An 8,121-nucleotide genomic window follows, 5' to 3' on the forward strand; every position below is an offset into this window, starting at 1 on the left:
TGTTGTAGTAATCTGTGAGCCACGAGACTCAGCAATCCCATTACCATGGGTATCAAGACTAGCAAGGCTTAATGGGAAGGAAGGGGTAAAGTGGTGAGGTTGCAGCAGCGACTAAGCATATATGGTGGCTAACATATGCAAATAAGAGCGAGAAGAGAGCAAGCGGAACAGTCGTGAAGCTAGCAATGATCAAGAAGTGATCCTGAACTCCTACTTACGTCAAACATAACCCAAAACCATGTTCACTTCCCGGACTCCGCCAAGAAGAGACCAGGGCTACACACGCGGTTGATGCATTTTAATTCGTATCTGGTGTCAAGTTATCTACAACCGGACATTAACAAATTCCCATCCGCCACATAACCGCGGGCACGGCTTTCGAAAGTTTATACCCTGCAGGGGTGTCCCAACTTAGCCCATGATAAGCTCTCGCGATCAATGAAGGATATACCTTCTCCCAGGAAGACCCGATCAGACTCGGAATCCCGGTTTACAAGACATTTCAACAATGGTAAAACAAGACCAGCAAAGCCGCCCGATGTGCCGACAAATCCTGACAGGAGCTGCACATATCTTGTTCTCAGGGCAACACCGGATGAGACTAGCTACGAGTAAAACTAGACTTCGAGTTTCCCTGAGGTGGCCCCGTAGGCAGCTCGGTTCGGACCAACACTCGAAGGAGCACTGGCCCGGGGGGTTAAAATAAAGATGACCCTCGGGCTCCGGAAACCCAAGGGAAAAAGAGCTAGGTGAGGCAAATGGTAAAACCAAGGTTGGGCCTTGCTGGAGGAGTTTTATTCAAAGCGAACTGTCAAGGGGGTCCCATAAATCACCCAACCGCATAAGGAACGCAAAATCCAGGAACATAACACCAGTATGACGGAAACTAGGGCAGCAAGAGTGGAACAAAACACCAGGCATAAGGCCGAGTCTTCATCCCTTTACCAAGTATATAGATGCATCAATTAAAATAAGAGATATTGTGATATCCCAACATAATCATGTCCATCATGGAGCAATCTTCAACTTCACCTGCAACTAACTAACAACGGTTTGCTAGGAAGGGTGAAAAAGGTTAGAGGCTGACATGGCAATTTGGGAGGCTTGATAAACAGTTGATAGGTAGCGCAGCAAAGCGATAGAACGAAGCAACTAGTATAGCAATGATAGTAGTGAGATCCAGGGTAGCGGTCATCTTGCCTGAAATCACGCAAGGAAGAAGAACGAGTCCATGAAGAAGACGAACAGATGAAGTCGAACCAAGCATAGACGAACGAATCCTCACGATCGCAACGAAACAGGAACTATCGAGAGAAGCACACAACATGGTAAACACACCACACATATACAAGACATGATGCACAACCAAGCATGATGCATGACAAGGCTACATGAAGCTACTCATGGCAAGAGATGATGCATACACGAGCAACACATCAAAGCAAGTTTAAATGAGGCCGGAAGCAACATATAACAATTCCGGTAAGTCCTCATATGCAAGTTTCGAAATTGGTCCAGATCTGAATAAACCTTATGTTCAAGTTGTTAAACAGCAATTTAAGAAGCACCAAGATGATCTACACGAGATTCTAGTCAAGTTACATATAAAGTTCATTTAGTTCGGAGCTACGGCCTAGAAGATATGAGCAAAACAAGTTAAACATGGCATTGATGCAAAATGCATTCAAACACCAAGGAAACACACCAAAACAAGGATGCAACATGATAATATGAAGCTACATGCAAAATCAAGCAAGTTTCATATAGAGCACACTCAAAACGGAGCAACGGTTCAACACACACACTATACAAGTCATAACAATCTGTCCAAAACAGTAACTAGGCATCTTGCAAACATCAAAACAACATGCTACAGCACCTTAACATGAAAACAAAAGGCATGGACATGATGTACAGGTAAAGCATGACAAAACATGAACACTGAGCTATCTCCAAAAATCACTAGAACATGCTCCAAAACACATGGCAAGATTGCATATAATAACAGTCTCGGACTTTGCAGAAATAACATCAGGTTGCAATGTTTAGAGCTATCAAACAACATGTTACAGGAACTTAACATCGCAAACAGAGGCACGAAATGAATCTACTAATTGCATAGAACAAAAGTCCTTTACTGACCATGAGCCAAAAAGGATCAGAAGATATGATGGCACCCATGTAAACATGGCAAAATATATGACAGATTCATACATGGCAGGAACAACAATAAGTAGGCATGTTGGGGAGCTTGTACAACTCACCACAGAGCAATACATGGCATGACAAGGCAACCAGCAGTAAGAAGATATATTTATGAACCTAAGCATGGCAAGAGCAAGTTAATAGGGTGCATGGATCACTAGCAAATCACATGGCAAAACTGAACTTAATGTTAACAGGCTGACAACAATATTATTTAGCATCTTTGGAGCAAGATTACAACAACCTACAGCAAGCTATAAATGCAACCGGGGGCATGGACAGATAGAGCAAGACATGTATAACAAAACATCCTTAGTGAACATCTCCAGATTATGCATAGAATGACTTGTAGCAGCAGGTTTCCATAGCATCACAAAATAACAGATTCAGCCTAGCAAAACAACAACAGCAAGTACCCTACTTAACAAGCTTGATGCACTCAGTACAAGACTCACAAAAATACATGGATTGCACCCCTGTAAAGATGGCATGATGTAGTTCAAAACACATGTAGAGATCATACTCATAGGATGCACACATCAAATGCAACAAAAATGACAAATCACCAAGTTATAACAGTTTAAGCAGATTAACATCATATAGCACTCTTGCAATGATGATTCAGGCATCATGATGGTCTCAAACAAGCATGGCACAATGGAATGACATGTAGATCATCTCATGACGAACATTTTGATATATTACACACATGAAACAGAGCAGTATGCAACAAGTTATGATGCAATGAACATGGGGCCAGAATGCAAATAATTTCGGGACTTGGGGAAATTCGGGGTCAACCTTCAGATCTGCACGGATTTCGATGATGGCCGGAGATGCTCGCCGGAGAGGAGCGGAGATGGCGGAACCGGGGAAGGGGTGGTCGCCGGAGCGGGGCCGGAGTTGGCCGGATCCGGGGGCACCATGCCCGGATCTGACCCGAGCAGGGGCAGCGGCGATCATGGGCTCCGGCGGCGGAGAGCTTCAAGGTGAGGGGCGAGGCGTGGGCCGGCGGGGCAGGCGGATGGGCGGAGGAGGCGCTTTGGCGGCGGCGGCTGGAGGCGCGGCAATGGGGAGCTGAGGCGGAGGGACGCGGAGGCCGGCGGCGGATGGCGGCGCGGGCGGGCGCGGGCGGCGGCGTGGGACCGCGGGCGGCGGCGGCGGCGGGATGCCCCGCGGCGGCGCCGGTGGAGCACGGGCGGAGGGGAGGCGTGCGGAGGCGCAGGGCGGCGACGTGGACGCGTCCGATCTGATCTGGACGTGTCCGGCGGCGGAGAGGGGCTAGGCTAGGGTTCATCTGTGCGAAAATTCAGGGGGAGACACCTATTAATAGGTAGAGGGAGCTAGGAGAGTCCAAACGAGGTGCGGTTTTCGGCCACGCGATCATGATCGAACGGCGGAGAGCATGGAGGGGAGTTTGCTGGGTTATTGGTCCATGGTGAAAAGGGGCTGGGCTGCAAAGAGAGAGGGGTTTCGGGCTACGCGGTTAACCATTGGGGTATCAAACGGACTCCAAATGGCACGAAACTTGACAGGCGGTCTACCGGTGCTATACCAAGGCCGCTTGGCAAACCTCGTTCCATTCCGAGAATGTTTTACACCCGCTCACGACAAGAGACAAAAGGGGGACGCCGGATGACATAGGAGTGCCGGATTGCAAAACGGACAACGGGGAAAAAGCTCGGATGCATGAGACGAACACGTATGCAATGCAATGCACATGATGACATGATAAAATGCAACACACAAGAAAATGACATGGCAATGATGGCGAATAACTGGCAGACACTTGGCGCATCGAATCCGGGGCGTTACAACACTCCTCCACTAACAAGAGATCTTGTCCCGAGATCTTAGGACCGAGACGGAAGGGAAAAAGGGATGATGTGAAACAAGAACTCAAGAGAAGAAGCAAAAAATCGAGAGCACTCGATAAGAAGAAAGGAACGACGAGAATGACGAGAATCAAATGCTCATGGAAACAGATAGACTATGAAACCACTCCGGTTAGAACGAGATAAGAAACAAATAAGACTGAAAGGATTTAGGCAGCACTCCGGCTGAAACATGGAGGAATAGAACACGAGCTTGAGTGGATGGAATGACACTTGATGAGAGGAACAACACAAAACCTCCGGAAGAATTGAAAGAATTGAAAGAAAAGAACTTAGAAGGAAGGATTGAACGGAGTTGTTGAGAAAATCAACAATGAAAGAATAAGCTTGTTGTGGTCTTATAGGTAACATCTCAAGATCATAAGGTGATTACTGGCCACAAACGGAAATGATTGGATAGCTGAGAAGAAAGAAGAAATGCAAAACTCCACTTCAAAAGAATAAGGAGAATTTTGCACTTCGAATGCGAGAAGAAAAGCTACTTGAACTCCTCCGACTAAATCTTGATGAACACTTGAAGAATGAACTAAATCATGAAGAACCACCATGAAGAACTCCGGTGACAAAAGGATGAAGATATAGAATTGAAGGATGAAAGGAATAAGATTAAAGCTTGCGATGATTTAGATGGAGGTTCCGACGAGATGGTCGAGGAAATTTGAACTCTGAAAGAGAAAGATGAATCACTTGGAATCAAGAATTTACTCATCATGAACAAACTCCGGAGGAAGGGATTACTTACTTGGATGAAATAAGAATAAGATTTATTGTATGCTCATCCTTCATCAAATTAAATTGATGACAAGCAATGGATTTTGCATACTACTTATTCTTCTTGAAAGGATTAAGGGGGGGTATAGCGCAAAACTTGAGAAAGTCTTCATGAACCACCGGTAGGATTGAAAAGAACGAATGAATTAATATGATGACAAAGGAAAAAGAATCTGAAGGAACCACCATAAGAATTCAAAATGACTGATGAAAGAGAATGAATCACCGGGAAGAATTAGAGAAGCACGAAGATACTTGAGGGAATTAAAATGCAAGAGAACAAAGAGATCATGACCTGATTGAAGAATACTTGAACGAAGCACCGGGATAATTGGATAATGGTAGCTGAAATGTGAGGACGAAGAATTCTTCTGGAACGATGGCCTCTGGTGAAAAGAAACAGAAATCAACTCCTGAAATACTCCGGATGGTTAAGAAAATAATATCTGACAAATGGAATAATTCGCGAGGATAACATGAAGCTAGAACCACAAAGCTTTGAGAGAACGGCCAAGATTTAGAGGAAAACTCTTCTTCGGTCTTCAAATGTTAAGAATGACGACAAGAAACAACACCAAAATTGCTAAGATACTCCGGAGAATGAAAAAGAGGAAGCGTTGAACCAACAATGAAAAGAGTTTGAAAACGATCTTGGAAAAGGCATGTGACTGATGAAATCCATACTTACGTCACACTTTGAAAAGAATTAGGGATGGCTCCGGAATAATTAGAAGAGTCAGGTAAGATCCTGGGAAAAGACGTGTGGGTTAGGGCCCACTGAAGAGCTAACACCGTTGGAAAAGGGATGTTGAACAGATAGGTGAAGCACCGGAACAATTGAAATATTTGAATGAGGTGACAACCTCGAATTAACTCGAACACAGGTGAATCTCCTGAGATGTCTTGCACACTCCGGAAGGATAACTGGCGAGAGGCGAACGAGCAAGGAAAACACTTGAGCCGAGAGAAAGAATATAATCACTACCGAAAAATGGAATTGAATCCACCGGAGAAGATAAAGAGATGAAGAATGTCCACTGAGACGAGAATTCACCGGTTGAAACAATTAACGAAAGACTGAAGAGGCTCCACAAGAATGAAATTGATGCTCGAAATAGACTCAGACTCCGGGAAGAAGAAAGGGTGGGAGGGCGGGAAAACAAAGGCAACTTGGAAGGGGAAACCGACGAATATCTTGAAGAGAAAACACCGGTTGAAATCATTGAGGAAAGAAAGCAAAGACTTCACGCGAGTAGGATGGATACTCGATTACGGACTCCGGCTCCAAGGAGAAAAAGGGTGGGCGGGTGGGAAAAGAAAACAACTGAGGATAGAGAAATAACTTCGTTGAGAGCGAACTGAGGATTGAACTTGGCAAAGGCGAAGAGGCTCGAGTCGACTTGACGATAAATGCATCGGATGAAAAGAGCTGAGGAACAACGATCGGAAAACCAACTGCGTGATCCTAAATAAAATTTGAAGGGGAAGAGGAGTAATTCAAAACACCTACGTCAAGATTCCTCACCAGAGCGACGACGGGGGCTGAGGAGTAAAAAGAATTCCTACTCTCTGATATAACTAGACTACGAAAACAGTTTTCTTCTAGACTCAACAACGGCCAAACTACACGATCAAACAAGGGGGCTCCTAAGGTCGGTCGAGGCTATGATACCAACTTGTCACGCCCAATATGCGACCCTATCCAAAAGGAACTCGAAGGTCCCACCAAGGATAGACCCGCATATTGAAACGCTTTTGCAAGGTGGATATCATTACATCAACATTACATAATAGGTAGGGATACATACATAAGGCATACAATGCCACTCGAATACAACATCATCTTGCATAAGAGCACCATCCGACTACGGATGAAACACAAACAGAAACTCAAATGACATCCACCCTGCTAGCCCAGGGTGCCGACCTGGAACCTATCCCCTGATCGAAGAAGAAGCAGAAGAAGAACTCCAGAACAAATAACATCGCTCTCGCGTCATGATCATCGCAAAACCTGTACCTGCAACTGTTGTTATAGTAATCCGTGAGCCACAAGGACTCAACAATCCCATTACCATGGGTATCAAGACTAGCAAGGCTTAATGGGAAGGAAGGGGTAAAGTGGTGAGGTTGCAGCAGTGACTAAGCATATATGGTGGCTAAATTACGCAAATAAGAGCGAGAAGAGAGCAAGCGGAACGGTCGTGAAGCTAGCAATGATCAAGAAGTGATCCTGAACTCCTACTTACATCAAACATAACCCAAAACCATGTTCACTTCCCGGACTCCACCGAGAAGAGACCATCACGGCTACACACGTGGTTGATGCGTTTTAATTCGTATATGGTGTCAAGTTATCTACAACCTGACATTCACAAATTCCCATCTGCCACATAACCGCGAGCACAGCTTTCGAAAGTTTATACCCTGCAGGGGTGTCCCAACTTAGCCCATGATAAGCTCTCATGATCAACGAAGGATATACCTTCTCCCAGGAAGACCCGATCAGACTCGGAAACCCGGTTTACAAGACATTTCGACAATGGTAAAACAAGACCAGCAAAGCCACCCGATGTGCCGACAAATCCCGATAGGAGCTGCACATATCTCGTTCTCAGGGCAACACCGGATGAGACTAGCTACGAGTAAAACCAGACTTCGAGTTTCCCTGAGGTGGCCCCGCAGGCAGCTCGGTTCGGACCAACACTCGAAGGAGCACTGGCCCAGGGGGGTTAAAATAAAGATGACCCTCGGGCTCCGGAAACCCAAGGGAAAAAGGGCTAGGTGAGGCAAATGGTAAAACCAAGGTTGGGCCTTGCTGGAGGAGTTTTATTCAAAGCGAACTGTCAAGGGGGTCCCATAAATCACCCAACCGCGTAAGGAACGCAAAATCCGGGAACATAACACTGGTATGACGGAAACTAGGGCGGCAAGAGTGGAACAAAACGCCAGGCATAAGGCCGAGTCTTCCACCCTTTACCAAGTATATAGATGCATTAATTAAAATAAGAGATATTGTGATATCCCAACATAATCCTGTCCATCATGGAGCAATCTTCAACTTCACCTGCAACTAACAACGCTATAAGAGGGGCTGAGCAAAAGCGGAAACATAGCCAAACAACGGTTTGCTAGGAAGGGTGAAAAAGGTTAGAGGCTGACATGGCAATTTGGGAGGCTTGATAAACAGTTGATAGGTAGTGCAGCAAAGCGATAGAATGAAGCAACTAGCATAGCAATGATAGTAGTG

Source organism: Triticum aestivum, chromosome 3B (assembly GCF_018294505.1).
Source record: "Triticum aestivum cultivar Chinese Spring chromosome 3B, IWGSC CS RefSeq v2.1, whole genome shotgun sequence".
Lineage (NCBI taxonomy): Eukaryota > Viridiplantae > Streptophyta > Magnoliopsida > Poales > Poaceae > Triticum > Triticum aestivum.